At 43.2% G+C, this 21,532-nt stretch overlaps 1 protein-coding gene across 1 annotated transcript in view; it reads left to right on the top strand.

Annotated features, from left to right (window-relative positions):
- Nucleotides 1-4,916: 4,916 nt before the first annotated feature.
- Nucleotides 4,917-21,532, top strand: part of LRIT1 (leucine rich repeat, Ig-like and transmembrane domains 1) — a 64,861-nt gene continuing 48,245 nt past the window's right edge. The window contains exon 1 of the mRNA XM_080402823.1: nucleotides 4,917-9,089. The gene's annotated coding sequence lies outside the window, so the exon portion shown is untranslated. The remainder of the gene's footprint in view (nucleotides 9,090-21,532) is intronic.

The raw sequence follows: 21,532 nt of genomic DNA, 5'->3' as shown, positions 1-21,532 counted from the left end.
TGCTCAGCTGAACCTTGTGGAGGAAACTTTGAGGGCTCTGAGGCTCTTTAGTGTCAGTGCACAGGTATGCATGTGTGCATTTTTATTCTTGGAACTTCAGCCATCTGAGGGATGCTTTCAGTATGGGCCTGTGTCCCCAGGATGCTTGCCGTTGTGCTTGGGTAGGGCTCCAGACTGTGGACCAGTTACAGGGGTAACTTCTCTCTCAGTAAAACCTGGGAAGCGTCTCCTTAGGCAACCAGTAGAGACGCATCCCTGAAGTTATGCACGAACGCTGTTGGAGAGGCAAGGTGGAAGTGTGGCCCTTGGACTTGCTGGAAACCACCAGAGGATCCAACTAAACCCCCAATTTCCATGGTGTGACCTCTTCATTGGAGGTGATGTGAATAAGTGGTAAGGCTTGTGGGAACCTGTTCCTCTGGACTCTGGAACTTCCTGGAGGTTTTGAGTTTCTGCTCCACTGCTGATGTAAGGCAGTACCACATGAGTTGTACACACTGAGGGACTTGGGGTCCTTCTGAGTCCTGTAGTTTCGGTGGTTTTCCAGAAAAGCTGGGGTGGGTATGCCAGAGTCTGGTTGCACAGAAGGAACAAATAAAAGAAAATATTGCCAGCGTAGAATACGTTAGTTATTGGCTATATTGCTCTAATTCCAATGGGTTTAGCCAAGTGGTACCTTAAATGATAGATAACTTAGCTGGGTGAAGTGCCCAGGATTCTTCTCTGCTAGGCTCTGTCAGACAGCAGTTAAGGACATTTGGAGCAGATTTGTGGCAATATGATGCCACCTTCTGGTTATATTTATAACAGCAGAGATGCTATTAAAAAATGGGTTTATTGCTATCTTTGATAAACTAGAATAACCAAATCCTGAACTACTTTAGTAGCTTTCTTGCATACTTTTATTTTAACGCATTTTCCACCAAGTAACATGATCATTTTCCCTTAGGCTACTGTTTAAATTAATAAAAAATTAAAAAATAATAAAGAATAAAACGATTGCACTGTGATGTGCTGCTGCTGACTTCAAAGGGAGAGAGTTAAGGCTCCAGAAGAGGGCTTGACATCCCTGCTGCAGAAAATCTGCCACCGTGTTTTCTGTATGGCAATGGCAAAGACCCAGTTTTCAGTAGCTAGCAAGTGCTTGTCCTCCCGAAGTTTTATTTAATAATATGTTATGATGTTTTTTGGCATTAAAACGGCCTTTCTACCCAGCACAAGATGACTCCTTCCTTACAAAAAGCAAAGAATCAAGTGACTTTGCAAGAAGGTGATGGTGAAATAAGGGATTTTCCTGAGCTTCCCTTGTTGGTCGTTAATCCTATGTGTAAACTTTCGCTCACCACAGCCAGTAGAAGTGATGCCTGGACTCTTAACTGTTATGAGGGGGTTAAAAGGCATGAGGTGTCTCGGACACAAAGCAGTGCCCGGTAGGTGCCGGGGCGCCCCGGCCCGCCCCGTGCCCAGCAGGGGGTGCGAGGGCACCGCGCATGGCCAGCTCCCCCAGCCCCCTTAGCTGTGCGTGCCGCTCCCGCAAGCCTCCGACAGCGAAGGAAAAAAAGCGTAGAAGCAGAGTGTAAGCAGATGGAGAAGCGTTATTTGATAGAATTTCATTTCACTTTGCACATATGCCAGTTGCTATAGGAGATGGAGCCTGGCAGGGAATGGGGTTCCTTCTATTTAGTGTAACTCTCTTCTATTTACCAGCTAGGATTTTATTGTTACTGACAGCACAGTACTTCTGTGTGTCGTCTTGGTGTGAAAACATATTTTATTTCAATATTTGAGCTTCGGAGCAACTGCTGCTTTTTCATTCCTTAGCACAAAGATTTGATGCTACATTTTCCATGTAAAAAAGAGTTGCTTTTCTGAAGTGAGAAGGATCTTGGCTATTGGGACATACCAAGAAATTAATGCCACCTTCAGGTCAACAGAGCTCACTTATTTAACGTTTCCTCCTGCATCTTAAAGTGTTTTGATACATAATTTTCATTCTCCAGTATAAGCCCTGATTTTGCTGCTTTAACAAGTATTGTTCTTGGCTGCTCTGTCCTGACACCAAATTTTGCGCAGAGACATCAACTCTCTGATTTCATGAGATTGATGGCAGATGTTTTAGAAAATCTGTTAATAGAAGTTGTATATTTTCACTAGATTTTGTATAGGGTAGTGGTAAGTATTTGGTGGTAGAATTATTTGAAAGGCATTAACAACTATGATACAGCAGTTTTGTCATAAAAGTAATGTATTCCTTGACAAATATTGGTGTCTTTGGGCCTGATAGAACATCCAGTAACTTCTTCCTCTTGTAGGAATTGCCTTAAAGTTATTGGCTTCAACAGTAATTTTGTATAAGGAAGTCCTAGGTTTGTGTTCTCTAAACATTCATGAAGATCATTGTACAGGCTTCTCCTCTCTGAGGATGGGCACATTGTGTTTTATGATCAATGGAGATATTAATTTGGTTGTGACGTTATCTCCTACACTGTGACACATCACTGGCATTATCTTAATGCACTACTAATGATAAAAAGAAAAAAAGACAAGTGATGTGTTTGGTGAACAGCAATACATGAATCTTAAATATAAGTTTTCTAGAGAAACAAATTTGTTTCTGGCAGAGTTTGTTTTCATTAAGGGCAATCTGCTCAAATGCTTGGGTATCATCATCAGCTGTCTCTTTGCTCCCAGTTTGTTAAATCCAGATTTCACAGTAAAATCTGCAGCATTTATGCAAGAGCACAAAGCAAGTGGCAGCTGCTCTGTCTGGGCTGCTTACAGCAGATTAAGCTGCAGTGAGGTGTGCTGCCAGTGGCCATTGGCCTGAGGAGACCGGGCAATGAACCGCCCTCTGACTTGTTTATAGTCAGCCCTGTCCTGTAAATCTAAAATAAATCAGAAGCTGAGCTGTGGCTGGGGTTCTTAGATGAGTAGCTGAATGGAGAGGCCAGTCAGGGCTTTAGCTAGTTCAAGGAATCTGTAACTGCAGTCTGAGATGCACCTCTGCATCTTGGCCTTCTTCCAAAGAATATTTTCTATGTTTTTTTCAGGCATGCTTCTGGTCCCATCTGAACTTAAACACCCCTTTGGTTCTGCTCTTACTTATCCCTTTTCATGCGGTCCGGATGGGTGCTGAAAGAAGACATGCTGACTTCTGCAGGAAACAGTGTAATCCACTTCTTCCCTAATTCAAAATCCAACAGGAGCCCACACCTCTACTAAGACTTCAGCAAAGACTGAAGGAAATGGCAGCTACTCCCTGTTGAGAGCTGATCAAAGCAGTTTCTAAAAGTGAAGAAATAGTTATGACAGAGACTGTGGCTTTCTCTTTTCACTGCTTGTCTTTCTGCCTCTTTGTGTCATCAGTCTTGGACTGATGATCTGTATGCAGCAGCTTTCTTCCACATAATATTTATTGAGAAAAGGCACAGCGCTGAGTGACCTTTCCATCTTCCAGCTGTGCATGCAAGTATCTGATCAGCAAATGCTTGATGTGGTGTGTTTGGAGATGAGCTTGTGGGGTACCTTTGAGCTGGCAGTGCAAGGGAAGAGCGCTGTTCTCTGCACTTGACCCAACAGAGGGCATGACTTGGATCCCGGAATCTAAAGCGCTTGTGGAAAGCACAACTTGTTTATGCATCACTGTCGTTTTCTGCCACTGATAAGCCACGATAGGGCATGTATTTTGGAGATTATCGCACTGCTCGGGTGATTAAAGTCCAGAGGCAACCTGAGGTATGTGATAATCACTCAGAAATCCGCTGCCAGGTAGATCTGGTGGGTTAAGTAGATCATGCAGTTTCCTTCTGTAGTTTTTGGAAGCTGCAGCAACAGTCAAGTGCTGCCATTGCTCTGGGAAAGTGGGATGCCCAGAAAAATGGAGACCCCTGCCTGGAGCATGGCTCCAGCCACCCACAAAGTGAAGGTGGTTTTCACAAAGTGCTGGGCTGGCTGCATCATGCTACATCTGCTGCCCCTGCTTCTCAGATCTGCAGCATCTGCCAGACTGAGCTAACTTGATTATCCCCAGGATGAGATTACCCAAAGGTGATTTTTTTTTCTTTTACTGCTGTGACAGATGATGGGAACTGACTCTTCACCTTTGGAGTCATGCTGATAGAATAGGATTTTCTTCAGGAAACTATAGCTGGTGCCTATTACCCAGGAACCGTAATTGTGTTTGTGTTATGTATCCCTTCCTGGCTCATTTTCTTATATTTGCATCTCTGATCACCAGCTCTGTGCTCTGAGCAGGGGCTCTCAAACTGTGCTGCTTGGCTGTTGTGAGTGCAATGGGATGGTCATGGGATCTGTGACTGAAAGCAGCTCCAGCTCCTGAGTTTGGGGGGGTATATGCAAGTGGTGATGTCTGGGGTGGGCAGCTCCAGGCCTCTCAGAGCAGAATGTCTTGAACTAGGGTTTTTCTCTAATTTTTAAGCGGTGTCTGTACCAGTGTTGGTGAGGATATAGCAGGCTTAGACAATGCTAGTTTTAAAAATGAACTTTATGTCAATGTACCAACTGTATTTAAAATAGCAGTGGCAATGCCTAGAAGGGGGCCTGTGCATATGATGCGTAGACATGGCCCTGTGGTGTTCGCAGATCTGCAGCATGGTGGGTAGGTGAGCCTGCAGTGTGCGAAGTGGGGAAGTCACCAGAGGGTCATGTGTGACACATTAGGAGAAGTAAATCAAATGATTGCTGTGGCAAAGACTGTTTGCTGTTCTTTGTTTATGCTTTTCTATAATATGCTGGAAAAATACGAATTGTGTGATGTATTGGGCGTAAATAGAATTTTGTACCGATTTGATTTTTGGTGTGGCATGTTTAATTACCATAGAAAGGTGTGGAAGACCTTGAAAAGGAAAACAGGATAATACAGATACAAAACACTAAGTTCTGCTATTAACTGTAAGAGATCAACATTATTTTCTGTAAGGGAAAATGGCACAAAGACTTCCACTATACAGTGACACAGAATACTACATCTGCTCAATAAATTGGGTAATCTGTGATCAGAGCCAGCCTCTGCACATTGTAGCAGGCCCTTGAAACTGTCTTTCGGTGACCAATGCTCCTTTTGCCACAGTGCTTAATGATTGTAAAACCCCCTGAAAGATCACGGGGGAGTGAGCCACCTGGCTGGGCCTCTCCTCTCAACTGGACACGTCCCCTTCCTCCCTGAGGAAAGGGGCTGGTGGGGGAATTTATATTTTCTGCTTCAGAGGATGAAAGTAATTTTGTCAAGTGCAGCCTGTTCAGGGCTTGTCTGAGAGCTGCTGGCAGGGAGCATGTGTGTGCTGCTAGTCAGGTGGCTTGTAGAGGTGCTCGGCTGTGGGGAAAGTAGTCTGACAGTAATGAAGAAACCACAAATCCACCTGTGTAATAGCATGTGCTGCAGCCACATCCTACCATTCTCTGTGTCTGTCAGCGGAAGTTTTGCCCCAGTTTCTTGTCTGTTTCCCTTTCAAGCAGTCATTCCACAAATGACTGTACGGAAAAGCTAGATTAAAAAGTCACATAAGCTGCTTTAGCAGCCATTAGTTTAAGTACACTCAGTAGAGTAAACATTTATATGCCAAATCAATTCAATAAATGGAGACAGGTCACTGTATTAAGTGGACTAACGGATGCTCAGGACACCGGATCCCCTCAGCAAGCAATGCAGGGATTGTTCTCTCTCCAGCACTTTGCTCTTACTACAAACAGTCTTTTGGGGAAATGGTTTTATCTTATCATTACTTGGAAGTGGTTCCCCTGGTTAGAGAGGTGTCTAGGAGATTTAATGTATCTCCAGGACTGGGAGGATGGTACCTGCTCCTAGGGAAGGAAGGTACTGTGGGAGCTGGGAATAACTGGGTGGGTAAGCTCCCGGTCTTTGGCTTGTGTCCCTATGTGAGTGTGTCTCTGGAGTGAGGGACAGCCTGGAAAACTAACAACAAGAGAAGCTGTCAGTGCCTTTTCCCTCCAGACATGCCATGGAAAGACTTTTAGGAGAGGAGGGCTTTTCTCCTGAGGTACTTGGGCAATGCTGCTCAGCTGGCTGTGCTAAATAAACAGTGATGGTTGTGAACAGCAACGTGGGCAACTGGGTGCCTTGCAGTCCTTGAGAGAAGTGTCTGTCTCTCCTGTGGTGCGTGGATACTAGTCCCAGATCCCTTCACCTGATGGCCTTGCTGACACCTTTGGCAGGTTACATCTGAATATGTACCCTGGAGTGCTTTACATGCATACCAGGTGGGATCTGTGAATCTCCTTACTGTAATGAGAAGGAAACAATAATAGGGTAGAAATGCTGACTTCTCAGAAAAAGCACAACTGAGAGATGCCAAGTATTTTTATTTTTTTTTCCCCAGCTGTGGCACAGCACTGTCATTGATCAGGCTGAGCAGAGAAAATGGCCACACATCCTTAGGTCTCTGCCATGCATGCTCCTGCCACCAATTCTTCCCTCGTCAATGGTTAAGGGGTAGTAGATTGGGTTCAGCGTGATTAATCTGGATAAACTGCATGTTATTTGTGGTCTTCATGGCTGGTTGTAGTGGCAATGTGCCTCCCCAGCCCTCCTGGCAGCTATCCCCAGGTCCGTGGAAAAGGCAGCCCAGAGAGGCATGAGGCAGTGAGCCACCGGTGGGACCTGGCAGTGGCTGTGGAGGGTTAGACAAGCTACATACTCATCGATGCATAGATCGGGTGTTTCATTACACATAAATGCAATATGCTATCAGTTTGATTTCAGTGCTGTGCAGAGGGGAGGTTGAGGAGAAAGCTAGTGTGAAATTGCTTCATCCCTGTTTGTTCCATGTTTAAAAAAATAAGAGAGAATAAAGGCCAGTGGCTCTAGTCAGGGGACTGGCAGTGCTGAGGACATCAGGAGCTGGCTGGACATTGGCTAAGCCTAAAATTTTAGAGCAGCATTAAATATGTTTTTTTTCATTGCACTCACTTTTTTAAAGGTCTTTTTGTAACAGGAACTCTAAGGGGGGGAAATAAAAGTTGACTGGGGTTTCCCTAGGGTCTACTAAGGTGGCTCCAGTGATGGGAAATGCCACGGAGCAACCTCAGGTGGGCACCAGATGTGCAGCTTTCCTGGCTGTGGGTGTAGGATGCTGTGACTTGGCATAAGAGCGCTTATTTTTTCTCTATGTTGGAAATCTGCTATTTCGGTGTTCTTTGGTAATGCTAAAACAGGACCCAATAAAGAGAATTTGAGTTGGGAGGGAGAAGAGTTTTCATTTACACCCCAGCTCTGGTCATTGTGAAGTACTTTTATGTCCCCCACAAACAGCTGGGCAGGTAATGAACTGTGACCAGCTGGTAACAATTTGCTTTCCTCAGAGGCTGCATTATGAGGAAGTCCAGTATGGAGCCATCGTGGAGCAACATGTGTGCCATTACAGTGGCACAGCTTGAGGGCTTCCCTGGGTAGGGATGGGCATAGCTTATGGGATGTCACTGCTGTGCCTAGCTCATCGCAGCTGCCCTCTGCATCCCGTTAGCCCTCTGACTCTCTTGTTACAGCAATCGATTCCTGCTGCTGTCACACACATAGTGGCTGTATTGTTTCCTTAACTTGGAAAAATACATGTTCAAACTTCACTATTACAGGGAGTGTCCCCACTTGCATAACATTAATCTTTTTCCTCCAGCTTCAAAGGCTGGGCTTGCTTTTTTTTTTTTTCTTTGAGTGAATTACCTTTAGATGTCTCTGAAGCAAATTAAAGAAACCGTAGTTATAAAGTCTGTTTTGGATATTTTTTTTTTTAATGAGGAGAACAAAACCTTTGCACCCTCCTTCATCTGGAGTGATGTGTTATTTCATACTATAGGTAAGCACTATAGTATCACCGCAGAGCCCAAGAAGATTAAACTAACCTGTATTTCATGAGGAAATGAGAGCATAGATAATTGCTTAACTTGCTAATCTCTTTAAAAGTACCACTGAGCAAATTTTAAAAATTCTGCAGAATGGAAGTAAACAGAAACGCTTGATTCCCAGTGTCCTAGTTTATGAAACCCAGATGACTTCTTTTTCTGAAGTGTGTAACCTACTTGAGATTTTTGTCTGCCACCTACTGTCGGGCATTTGATCTGAGTCAAAAGAGGTTGCTGAAGTCAAGAGTTGAACATAGTTTGCAAATTGTAATACAGGGAAACTGGAGAAACGTCTCCTCTCAATATGTGACTCTACTGCTGTGTCCTCCTCCTTCATCTTTGTATCTCACTCTTTCTACGGTGCTGCCTCTTCTCTCCTATCTTAGTGGGACCAAGTGCATCTCAGGCAGTGACCCTTGCTGGGGTCCATGTGGTGCTCAGTCTAGCTTCACGTGGCTCAAAATAAACACCTGGAGCTTATACCTCCTGATATTTCCTGTATTGATTACTACCTTACCGTGCCTTGATTTTTTTGTATCCAGGAGTAGCTGAAAACATTGTTTACCTTTCTACTATACAACTTGCCCAGAAAATAAAAGAAATCGGATGCTTCTTAAGGGAAAACGTTTTGGAAGCAGCGTGAGGGTTGTGTTTGTTACTATCAGCTCTGGATTTCATGCTTTTAGCCAGTTTGATTCTGCTTTTGATTTTGAACCCTAATACCATTTTTTCAATGTGTTTGTTTATTTTGCTGGGACTTCATAGCTTTTTAAACAGAAGCTCACAAAATGTTTTAATAGTGGTCGTGGCAGTTCACAAGGACATTTCCTGATTCGGTATTTCTCCTTGGACCAGCTCTATCCATCCTCTCCTTCCAATCTGTATTTATTAGATGAGTGTGTCTGTAATGAACGTTTGAGAATATCACAATCTGTGTGTGTGGCAGTCCTCCAAGTGAAGGAGGAAAACTGTGGGAAAAGCTCCTGGGTACTCATTTTACTGCTCAGCTTTAGGCATCTGTTTAATTATTCCTTGCAAGCTGAAGCAAAACAGACAGGCAGATACAATCAGATACATTTTAATTTGCATTTCTATGACATTTCCCATGCCAGGGTAGGATTTGGCGGTCATTCTCTCCCTGGAGTATGAGAAAATGCCAGGCTTGGTGAGGGTGGGTTTACCTTCTCTCCAGGTGGTGCCCGAGAATGGCAAAGGTAAGAAATGGAGAAACCTGTAGCTTTATTAGATCTGGTACTAAGTTTTGAGATGAACTTGCAACTTTAAGGGTGTTGCACCTGGTGGTTGCTTACTTCAGGATGATTGGGTTATTTGGATTCGTTTGCTGTTACATTCCTCAGGCAAATTGGCTGCTGAAGAAACATAGCTGGTTGAGAACAAGTGCTGTTGTGGAGGCAGAAATAGAACATGTAGGTTAACGAGTGAGTATGTAACCTATAAATGTCTAAGTTCACATTTGCGGAGCAAGCTCTGGCCCTGCCAGCCTGGGTGTACCCAGGGATAAAGCAGGCTGCGGTCGGCAAGAGCTGGCACCAGCTCCCTGGAGCCAGTCATGGGGGTCCCTGTTGGAGTGTGGGAGACCTGCTCTCTGGCAGCCTTCCTGAGACCGCTGCTTTGTGAGGACATATTTCTTCCTGAAGCAATTGCCAAGCGAAAGGCAGGGTTCCCTGCAGTTGTCTTACTGTAGAATTTTCATTCCTGTTCTAGGTTTTAAGCCTGTTTTAGCTCTTCTTACTTGCCATGATCTAGTGCTGGTCCTCCCCTAATTAAGGGATATATCGGTTCTCCTTGTGAGGGTCTCATGGGGCCTACGAAGGGATGTCCTGGAAAAACTAGTGGGAGTTTGGATCACAAAAATGCTTTGATGCTCAGTGTTAACAATTTGCAAGTGTAGCCAGGGTGAAGGAGTGGCACGAGCAGCCCCAGGTTCTTGCTGTGCCTTGGCGGTGGCTGCTTGTAAGGGGGAGAGCTGTAAGCAATGTACCCAGCTGTGGTAGGCTAATTGCTTCCAAGTCCTAGGTTTCCAAAAAAGCTCTTGGAGAACTTGTTGCTGTTGAGGTGGTGCCCCTGAACAGCTTCATACTACTATTTTTTTTCTTCTTTTTTTAAACTGTGAGATATTTCTAGCTTTCTTTGGGAGGCATGTTTTTTAATCACTGTTCTTGCATAGTTAACTGGAGTCAACTTGAGGTTAAAGCTAATTTAAACTGGATGTTATATTTAGCATTTATGGTGCTAAAAGGATTATAGGAAAATAGATACTACATAAGTGGCCATAATCTTCTCGCTCTTTGTGGTACTTGAGTGGCAGAGAATGGGGTGCCAATCTGAGATTAAAAATCTAATTTTAGGGAGCTAACGAGAGTCACATTGGAGTAAAAAGGTAAAGATGGATTAAATTTTGAGGACTTAATTTTTTTAATTGGGCCTCAGACCTGCTTAAAACCTTGCAATCAGAGCTTTAACCAAAGCATGTGATTCTAAATCATGTACTATTTCCATACACCAATTTAATAAAATTAAACTAGACACTTCAGTTATACCCTTGATGGAACAGCCAGGATATATTTTTCAGAGGTCATTTTTTTCCACTGCTTAAGTTTGACAGGCTGCCTCTGTGCTATTATTTTTGATTGCTGGAGGCAGTACTTAACCAGCTCCTCTTATGTGGTACTTCCAACATGACAGTGACAAGAAAGCCCAACCCGGGATGCCAGGAACCAATGCAGATTGCAGCTCTGCAGCTCCAGTACTGGCCCTTGGTCAGAGTGCAGTCACCTTGCCTGAAAAGACCTCTCAGTTCATTTCTTTTCCATCAGCTGGAGGGGAGGAAAAAAAAAAAATAGATGTGTGAATAGTAATGCTGTTTGCAGCCCTGGCCTTACCGCTTTGTCAGGAGGGTGGGTTACTTCTGAAAAGAGATGCAAACAAATTTTAAACGGGAAAAATCCCATCACTGCGTTATAGATGAGCCAGCTTCTCTGAGTTAAGTTGTCAGTGTGACTGAGAAAGGACTGGCTGCTAGTGCGTGAACTCTGCAGGAGCCTGGTGACTCGGTGCATGGTAATACACTACGTTGGCTTGCTGGTGTCTGCTTGCAGTCACCGGGAGTTCTGCCTTCAGCCAGCCACGTTTAATGGCTGCAGGAGGAGGGATGGATCCTGCATGCTCACTGTGACCAAAATGTAACCAAAATCAGCATTTGGAGAATGTCTGAGCTGGGCTCCCTTTTATTCCTGCTTCTCTGTAGGCTTTAAAATTAACAATTAAACCCTTTTAATGGGATTTGTGTACCATATGGCACCTTCCCCACAGGATGACTCTTTCTTGTTGCAATCCTGTCATTTGTCCATACCTACAAATAGTTTTCAGCCAGAAAAACAACATGCACAGTTTAAAGACACCCAAAGAGAGATCACCATCTCTTTGGATTATTCTTTATGCCCCAGGCGGGAGATACAAATAGTGTTCTCCTGTTGTGGTAAGTCAATGGAATAGACTTCAGTGGTGGTGTGGTTTAACCACAGCCGGCAACTCGGCCCATGTGGCTGCTCACTCGCTCCCCACAGCGGGATGGGGGAGAGAATCGGAGGAGTAAAAATGAGAAAACTTGTAGGTTGAGATAAAGACAGTTTAATAGGTAAAGCAAAAGCTGCACACACAAGCAAAGCAAGGAATTCATTCAGTGTTTCCTACGGGCAGGTGGGTGCGCAGCCATCCCCAGGGGAGCAGGGCTCTGTGAAGTGTAATGGTGACTTGGGGAGATAAACACCATGGCTTCAAACATCCCTCCCCTTCCTCCTTTTCCCCCAGCTTTGTGCTCAGCATGATGCCATATGGTATGGGACACCCCCTGGGTCAGCGGGGGTCAGCTGTCCCGGCCGTGTCCCCTCCCAGCTCCTGGTGCCCCCCAGCCCCTCGCTGGTGGGGCGGTGAGAGGAGCAGAAAGGGCCTCGGCTCCGGGCAGGCTCTGCGCAGCAGTCACCAAACAGCCCTGCGCTGTCAGCCCTGTTCCAGCACGCATCCAAAGCACGGCCCCACACTGGCTGTTATGAAGAAAATGAACTCTATCCCAACCAAAACCAGCATGAGTGGCAAGCTCAGCCTCTGAAGTGCTATAACAATGAGAAGTTAATGCTCAATGCAGGATCTAAGCATAGACTATGGGGTAATAGGATGCTGACACGCTTCTAGTCCTGAATTCCTTTGTTTTGTTTGTAATACTCTCATTTCTGCTGGTAATGAATTCTCGGAAAGAGAAACTGCAAAAGGACACCAATAAACCAGTTTTATTATTTGGTCAATATAATACAATACACACTAAGGTATAGCTTGTCCTACTGATGCCTGTGATACTTGCTTTTCCTTTAGTTTCATCCTAATCCTCTTTCAAAGCACAGAGATTCAGCCAGCAGTAGTTACACAGCTGTTTGCTCGTAGATGGAGCTTTTAATTATGGACAATGTCATGGGATTAAAGTTTCCAATTTCAGCTGCTGAGTAGGTTTTCACTGGAGTCAAGAACCTTGGGTTTTTCTGCTGGTGTTCCTGGTCTAAACTCATTGCTGCTTCACATGTTGCATTTATAAGTATGTTGCTATATACCTTTAATTTCAAATGCCATCTTTAGGTGATGGTGGCAGAGGTGTTGGTACCTGCTGTGGCACAGATAGGGAGAGCAGGGTGTGTCTGTGTGTCCGCACTACCCTCCAGTGTGCAACTTCTTCTGGAGGAGCAGAGGGACTGTACAAGAGACCTGGTGCCTCCTAACTTTTTAGACAACTGAAGCTGGCTAGTGTGGCTCCCTTCAGCAAACGCATCAGGATCAGATCTGACCATGTCTGTGATGTGCTCCACTTTCGAACTGCTCTGTAGGTGAGAAAAACTTTAAGAACTTTTGAAGAAAGTAGTGGAACACTTCAAAATAGATTTAGGCTGCATGTAAAGGAAAACTTCCTTAGCTTCACAAGTGTTGAGAGCTCTCCACAACTATTTACAAACATTTTACACTCAGTGTGTTCTTTGTTTGTTTTTAAGTCCTGTTCCAGATACCATATTGCAACTTTTTTTCCCCTTATTGGCCAAAATAGAGTTGCTAATGGCCACTCTGCTGCTGTGGCTATTGCTCCTTCCTACCTTAGAAATGCATTACAACCTCTCAAACACCTGCTATCAAAATCCTAGCTGTCAGGGCTGACTGCCTGTATCAGAACAGGACATGAGAGTGGGAGGAAGCTGGAGTTCACAGACAAGCAATTTTGCTCAGCTGACAGGGTTTCATCTTGTCTTGCTCTAGCTTCATGTAGCCTGGAAATCACTGCATTCACTCAGTTACTCCCAGGGGATACCAGGTTAAAACCTCATTCCAAGTGACTACTTTTTCTTCCCTCTTTTTATACTTCTGCTCCAGTGACCTGTGAAAGGAAGAAAAAACATACTTGGGGTAATACAAGACAAAGAAACAACTTCAGGGACTATAAGATCATCTAGTCTGACCTCCTGTGTATAGCAGAACAATTTGTTTAAAGTTCCTGTGGGATGCCTGTTGTTACACATAGCTGTTTCTGGGACTACAGCATAGATGCATCTGTTAGAACAAGCACGGTATAAAGAAAGAGGTTGGTTTTTGGTTTTTTTGGGTTTTTTTTTTTCTTGTTAAGAAGGAGCAGTGGTTCATCCACCTGATGCCTCTGTCTGGTTCCAGTCTCATGGATGTCAGAACCAGTATCGCTTTTCCCTCTATCACCCCCTCTCCCTCATCATGAGGCTGGTGTGGCCCCCCCAATGCTAACTCTGCATCCTTGCCACTCATAATCCCTGTAGCATCATTTCAGTCATCATGGAAACACTGCAAGCATGTTGAGTACAGCGTAGGCAGCCCTGTTTCACCAGGGGCTGAAGGAATATGTGTGCATAGGGGAACTAAGGGCTCACAGCTTAGAGAGCTAGGGAGGACAACCATAATCATCTAGTCTGAAACTAGGCTAAAGGTGTATCTTCAGAGCTATCTGTCTTTGTCTAAAAAGGCTGCAAGTGATGGTGGTTTCACTAGTTCTCCTGATAAGCTGTTCCTGTCTTTCATTACTGCTGGGAAATTTTCCCTTATTTCAAGGTTGAATTTATCTAGCTTCAACATTTATTCATTGGATCTTTGTAAGCAAGATTGGAAAGCTCCTCGCGTATATCTTGCCCAGGTGCAATTACCTACGCAGTGTGATGAAGGTACGCCTATGCTTTCTCTTCAGTGAGCTGAATATGTTGAGCTCCTTACCCATCACGTCAGAAGGCTTGGGCTTTTTTGTTAAAGCCAGAGAACTCATTTTGTGACACTCGCTTGAACTCTGTCCAATGCCTTCAAATCCTCTTTAAAATGCAGACACCAGAACAGGATTCAGTAACCTAGTAGGGGTCTTGGCAGTGCTGCTCAGAGATGCTGGAATCCTTCATTATTTCTACTTCATACTTTTTTTTTTTTTTCTTCTTTTCCACTACATTAAAGAATCTTATTAGTCCTTTTTGCTACAGCATTGCCCAGAGAGCTTACATTGAGACGATTATCTATAATGACCCCTAAATCCTTTTCTGAGCTCTGTTTTTCAGAGTAAAGTCTTCCATCGTGTAAATATAAGTGACTGCCATTCCTGGATCTCAAACGCTTGGTCTTACCAAAATATATTTTGTAAGGTTACAACTATTTACCATGGTGGCTTGGGTAACCCTGTAATGATAATCCATCTATCTCTTAGTTACTACTCTACAATTTTTTATGTCACCTAAATATGTGGCTATAGCATAGAGAAGCAAAAAAAAAAAAGTTGTATCTGGCTTAAAATTGTCCCCATTCAGTGGTATCTGCCTATCAACTGTATTTTAAGATCTGTCAGTAGTCTAGTTTTAGTCCATAGAATATGTTATGTGCTAATTCCATAGGAGGTGTAATTTGTCATATTTTGCTCCTCCTTCAGAAGTATCTTGGAGAAATCCAAGCATCTATTAGCAACACATGAGCCTTTGCATTTTTGTTCTGGAAGCAAAGACCGTGATTGAAACTTCTTCCATTTTAGTCAGGTCAAACCAATTCTGACTTGCTTGTTCTCATTTTCTACCCCTTCAGCTGGCAAAACCTTGTATTTTTTTTCAGCAAAGGGTGTACTGTAGGGAAATGGAAGAGTTTTGCAACAGCCTAGTGGCTCTCCTGGATGAGAGAAGATGCACGTTTGGCTGCCATCAGGTTAAGGACAAATGGATTTGAATCCTTCTACTCTCAGATGAGTATTGCATAAAAGCGTCTCTTTTGGCCTTAACAGTGATTTCTTTCTTGTTATATGATAAGATAAGCTTCAAGTTGCCTAGTCTCAGGTTTTGAATCCTTGCTGAAAACAAGCTGCAGAGAAGTGGCTCAATGTGATGCTGAAGGCAGAGTGGGCAGGATATAAAACAAAAAAATCTCTCTTCAGATTTATAGATGTTTAAAATGCTTTTCTTGCCTTATGTTTGGATCCCACTTTTGGGGGAGAGCTTAGGCACCAGATTTCAGCTTGGGGACTAACCTCCAGGAGCTGGATTTATTGCATGTCTGTGCTGAGTATCACAGTATGCAGTCTCTCTGTAAATAAAGGGCTAACTCAGTAAATCAGCCTACTGTCTTGTCTCCATTATGGTTTTTCTTAGCTATTCCAAGAAAGTTGAAACCTTCCCAGTGAAGGAAAGGCTGCAGAGCCCTCTGGGAAATACAGCACTTGATCCATACGTCAGAGGTGCCATTCAATATGCTATCTAGGGCATACTGGGCCAGAAGCATAACTGTGGAGTACCGATCAGCTCATGATGTTCAAGCTGACTCTGGTTCAGTAGTGAAAGACCTGACAAACATTGCCATCTCAGCATTGGTTTTGTCTTCCCTCTATTTAACGGCATTTCCCCTGCCCTGTCCGCAGCTAACGGCATCCTTAAACTTCTGCTTGTACAGCTGCTTTTCAGCACAGCAACCTCTCATCTGGTGTGGTATAATTTCCTTGCAAAACTGCCTGTATTTGAATGATGGGTCAGGTAACAAAGACAGAAATCAAGAATGATGTCGTTGAACCTTCTTGTGTAGTTCAGTGGAACAAATCTTGGGGTAGCAGGCACAAACCATTGAACACCATGAGGGGGGAAAAAAAAATAAATCTGTTGTCTCACTCTTCACCAAGAAAATTCAAATAGTGGCTTCTCCAGCAATTAAAGCCGCCAACTGTTGTCTGCCGTTGTACAGTTTGTTTTCACTGTCAAGATCTGAAGCACATGGAAAACCTAGCATTCTTGCTGTTAGGACTTGGAAGTTTGCTTTCTGCTTCCAATTATAATCTTCTTTGCTGGTTTTCATATGTAAGTGAACTATTGCTGTTAGCATTTCAGTTCTTTCTTTAAAAATAAGGTGTATGTTTGTAAGCCACAAATATTTGTCTTCCTACAGTCACGTTCTTGTACTACCAATTAGAAGTTATTTTGAGAACTTGACTTATGTTGGCACTGTATTAAGATATTAGACCTTGCTTTATAACTATACAATTATTTTTAAGATTCCCAGCAACAGTTTATTAGAAGGAAGCATACTTTCTACCATTAGAGACCCACCGGATTAAGTATTGTCCTCTGAAGCATATTTCCAAACAGTGTTTAATTAGTTTGCATTAATTTAAAACCTGGGCTAATTGACATTAGATTCCTCTAAAGCAGGTAATTGAATGAGTGTCTGAAATACTTCTCCTATAACATGAGATCAATATTTAGGTGTAAATTCTTAGTTGTATTGTCTATTTCTGTGGGCCAGAGGCTCAAAGGAGACAGCAGCTTGCTTCACTCCCTTTGCCTCGTCTCTGGTATTGTTCAGGGGAGTTCTCTAACCAGCATGCGGGAGGCTGAGCCCTGAGCTTGTCTCTTGCTTCTTCTAAAACAAGGAGAATTGGTGGCCCAGCCCAGTGCCTTTACTCGGCCCTAGCTCTTCTCTTCTGACAGATCAATGATCTGATGTTGTGTTCTGAACAAAACTTGCTTTGGAAAATTTCATACATAGGTAACAGGAAAAAATCCTGCCTGTGGAAATCCAAGGGTCTTAAAATATTAAAAAAAACCCCCTCAATTCTTAAATCTTGTATGCACAATTTTAATTGTCCTAATCATTCAAACTTGCATCTTACTGAGGTCTTAGAATTCTTGTGCTTTCTATTGCTGTTGTTATTGGATCCTTTTTTAATGATGTACAGATGCACAAGAGATTACTGTACATCAGGAAATTTTCAAACACCACCTAAAACAGACATGTAGGCATGTATGTTTACTATTTAATAATTCTTATTTTACATAATCCTTAATGCAACAGGTCTATCCTCCCTCTTTCTCTGCAGAAAATGGAATGCTTGTTTTCATAATAAAATATCTTCTGAGTATTTACTGTGTTAGTCTGTCTAGGGTAGCTTACACAGACCGTTGATTGTAATCCTCTGACGAATAATCTCTAAGAATAATCTAATGTATATACAAGGCAGATAGTAGCACATGTATTTGCATTTTAACTCCAAAATACAAACTCTCAATACCATAAAGCTGAGCTGTGAGTGTTCACTTAGCCATCCTCGCAGGTAAAACATGAACAGAAACTGAAGTGAGACGTGACAGTAAAGATAAGTACTGGTGACTAATACTTGCTGTCGTCATACTACAAGGATCTGACATTACATTTTTTGTCTCTGTATCCCAACTTGTTGAACCAAACCAATCATTAGCGCTTGGGTCCATTGTTTAGGAATTTGGCAATACTCTTCTCCCTGTGGTGACAAAACCAGCTTACTTCCCTGTTTTACAGCAATTTAATTCAAAGTAGTATGACGATAGACTGTGAACAGTGCAAATTCTTCCCTTGACCCTGTTCCTAAACTGGTTTTTAATGCCTTGGTCAGATACACAAGAAGTGCCAGGAAAAAAATACATCAGAAAGTGTATGGAGTACATGAAGAATGTGCACTGCAGAAAACCTCAACTCCCTGTTATTGAACTGTAGGGTGTTTGTAAGTGTGGGCAGTGCAGGAGAGCAGAGTCAGCAAGACCTTGATTTGCAGCATTGTTGAGGACACAGTAACTTCATTTGGAGTTGTGGGCATTTAATAGCTTTGAAAAGAGGACTGTAAGAAATGCTATTTAAGGTGTGAGGCATTTCTGTCTGCTGAAAGGAAACCTGATGAAATTATGCTGTTTGTGTCTAGAGATAAGGAGGAAAACTTGCCTTCCATTTATTCTCCAAAAGCCTGTCTTTCATCAGCACATCAAAATATTCACTCTGACACAAATGAGCAGAACTAGGCTGCCTGTAAGAGGGGTAGTAGGATGGCTGGGCGATACTGGATGTAATACTGCAGATCATTGTGTTAGGAGTGTTTGGATACTGAATCAAGTAGCTGAACCCAAAGGAGAGGCACACTTTCCTCTTCTGTTTTGATCGTGGACAATTGTCCAAAGCCTCCCCAACAAAGGGCTGCAATAGTTAACATGGAGTACCCTGAAGTACCATCTAATTATTTTTAGAAGTGGGTAGGTTGTAGTCACTGTCATCTTTAGTGACAGGATAGGTATTAGTCACTGATGTTCAGATTGGCTGTTCTGGCTTAAGTTGAGTTGCTGAATGCATCCAAGGGTTACACTTTTCTCCTTTTTTTTTTTTTTTTTTTTTTTTTGTCCTTATGGGTGGAGGATTTTTCTGAACAGTAGGTGGGATGCTATCTGCGTGGGAGTGTCTTGCAGTCCCTGAATAAACCCCTGGGCTGTACTTTGGTTAGGGTGATATAAATTCTGTTTCTTGCCCTCTGGGATTCTCTAATGTTGAAAACGTGGTGGGACTTTGCATGCTTCAGCATAACCTGCTTGAGATGTGGGACCTTGTTGTGACAGGCTTTATCGGGATGGTAGCAGAAACTCATTGGCAGGATCTGGGCAGCCAGCAGTGCCAGGGGGCATTGGGCCAGCACTGTTGGGGTGAGGGCTGACTGTGCTAAGGACAAACTCTGTAATTAACTGGAAGTGTGTGCTGGGCTTCTTGATGCACTGCAGCTTGCTTTCAGACATTTTTCTGAAAGAAACACAACATGCTTACTGGTGCACTTGCTCGTGGTCATCAGCCAGTTCTTCTTAATGCCAATAAATTAATGGTGAGAGCTAGCTGTAGCTAGAAGAGGATCTTTGCTTTGCTGACCAGTTCCTGGAAATTCTTATATGTACTTCCATCTCTTGTTTGTTTCGTTTATCTTTTTTTCTGGAAAGAGTGATATTTTCCATGATCCAATAAATGAGCCATGAGCAACCTCATTTCCCCTATTCTTTCGCGGAAGTCAGCAGCTGAGGCATTATGAACCAGAACTGAGGAGGTGGTTAAATCCACCCAGTTTGTTCAAATGCTTAGTTTACCTCTCTTCACTCAGTCAAGAGCCTTTTTAATTCAAAGAATGAGGCCCTAGGCTGGGACAATTATGGGCCTGACTGGTTGAGAAGCATTTGTTTAAGTTATTTAGGGTGGAGATGGATGACGGGAGAAACGATTCAGGTTTTATGTACATCCTTAGGTTTGGAGGTGCAGGCTGAATCCAGGTGGGATTTTTGAGCAGGTGGGAGTAACTGGATCTTAAGGGCACTTGGCGCAACACAGCGCACAGGGAACTATCTCAAGTGAAGTCTCACCCTGGGAAGCTGTGGGACACCCTCTGGAGGAGTGGGACAGCCTCTTCTCATGTCAGTCATGCACTGTACCGCCTCTGCTGTGCTTTCAATTTGTTGCACTACGCTGGGCTGTATGAACATGTCCCATGTTCTACAAAGCATGTAAGTTTTGCACCATCCCTAGGTCTGAAAGATTTTGGTGACTGTTACTTTGCATTCCTTCAATATGGCCATAGAGGATGGATTTGGTTGCTGCTCTGGCCAAAGGCCCTATTTCTCTTTAGCCTTGAATATTACTAAGCAACTTTATGCTCACTAAGTAGCAATACTCAGCTTTACCCATCAGTAGCTTTCAGTAATCAAACATGAAAAAGTGTGCCTCAACAGAGGCACATGAAAATCTGTAGCTGCTGTAGCTGTCCAGCAGAATGGAGAAACAGCTCTGCTACTTTCTGCTCCCGTGATAAAAGGTTTGCATAAAAGGAAGTAAAAAATCAATCTGAAAATAGACTAAGAGCCAAAGCCTGTGAGAAGTTCCTGAGGTATGTTCCCTTTAAGGCAAAGGGGACTCAGACCGTAAGCAAATGTCTTAAGCTGTTGTTTATTACACTATTACAGTATTGTTTAGGTAAGCCATAATGTGTTTCAGTAAGCAAACATGAAGACCACACCTCAGACTGCAAAGTTCAGAAAATACACTGCTCAATTTAATTTTACTGCGTGTCCTGTCGTTCCTGTGCTGTTGGAAGCAGCAAACAATCATTCCCTCTACACATCCCCGAACCCCTGGTTCAATCAGGCGGTGTCAGTCTCCTCGGCAGCTACCTCTCCTGAGTCAGCACTCTCCTTAGTTTCATCCCTGCTGTGTTCAAGCTTCTCCTTCATGTTTGATCATCCCTGCAGCCCTTTTCTAGGCTGTCTATGCCCTCTGTGGGTCGGAATGCCCCAAACTATGCGTCTTATTCAATGTCTGAGCACTGTGGCTTTCAAGTGGTGTGACCATGTGTCCGCTTTTGTTTCCTATTCCTTTTTTTAGAGTTTTTTAGCATTCTGCTGTGACTTGCCAGTATGACCCTGCTGACAAGTGAACTGATGATTTCAAGGCCTGGCCAGGTCTCTTTCCCGAGAAAGAGGTAATTACAGATTCAGAGCCTGTCACTGTAGATACATACTTAAAGGTAATTTTCTGCCCATACACATTATTTTGTGCTTATTGGTGCAAACATTTTGTCATCTGCTCACTTAATATTATGGGTACCTAAGATGTAAGTCTTAGCTGTCAGCTTTAGATGTGATTACTCTGAATAATTTTGTCATGGTGTAATTCACTGCTCTGTCAGGTGGTTTGTGACTAGACTGAGCCTCACAAGTCCCAAAGCACATCTCCGAATGGGATCCTGCTGCTTACTTGTGACAAATGACATTTATCTCCTGTCTCTAGCCATGGTGGGAATGTCTGTTCTACCCACAGATTGTTTAGCTTCCAGGATTGCACCATCTACCCTTTTGTAACCCATACGTAACTATTTTTCCTTACCCTTTTGTAACCCACGTGCAAGCGTTTTCCCTTCTCGTATGTTTGAAAGCATCACAGGGACAGATCAAATTGCTTTGGTTAGCTTCAAAAGCTCTTTCACTGTCAATGCTTGGAAATGAACTATACGATCCTGATAAAAGTCAGTTAGGTTTGGCTTTTTGTATGCACAATACCTTCTATTTTGTGTGTCACACACATATATTTTTGTAAATGGGTCATTGAGACACATCTTGTAATAACAGGTGACATCAGCTGACAGTTTTTCATCCTGTAGGCAATGTGAGCAACACGAGCAAATACAAATATTTAAAATGGACATTTCTAATAGTTTAAAACATATACAAATTCTGATAATTATAAAATAAGTGGCTTTTTAATTGCTCAGACTCTTCAGTCACAACTGATACAGTCATTGTTC

This window comes from Falco punctatus (genome assembly GCF_963210335.1).
Source record: "Falco punctatus genome assembly, chromosome: 9".
Classification (NCBI taxonomy): Eukaryota; Metazoa; Chordata; class Aves; order Falconiformes; family Falconidae; genus Falco; species Falco punctatus.
The sequence above is the reverse complement of the archived record's forward strand: the minus strand, read 5'-3'. Positions and strand labels throughout refer to the sequence as shown.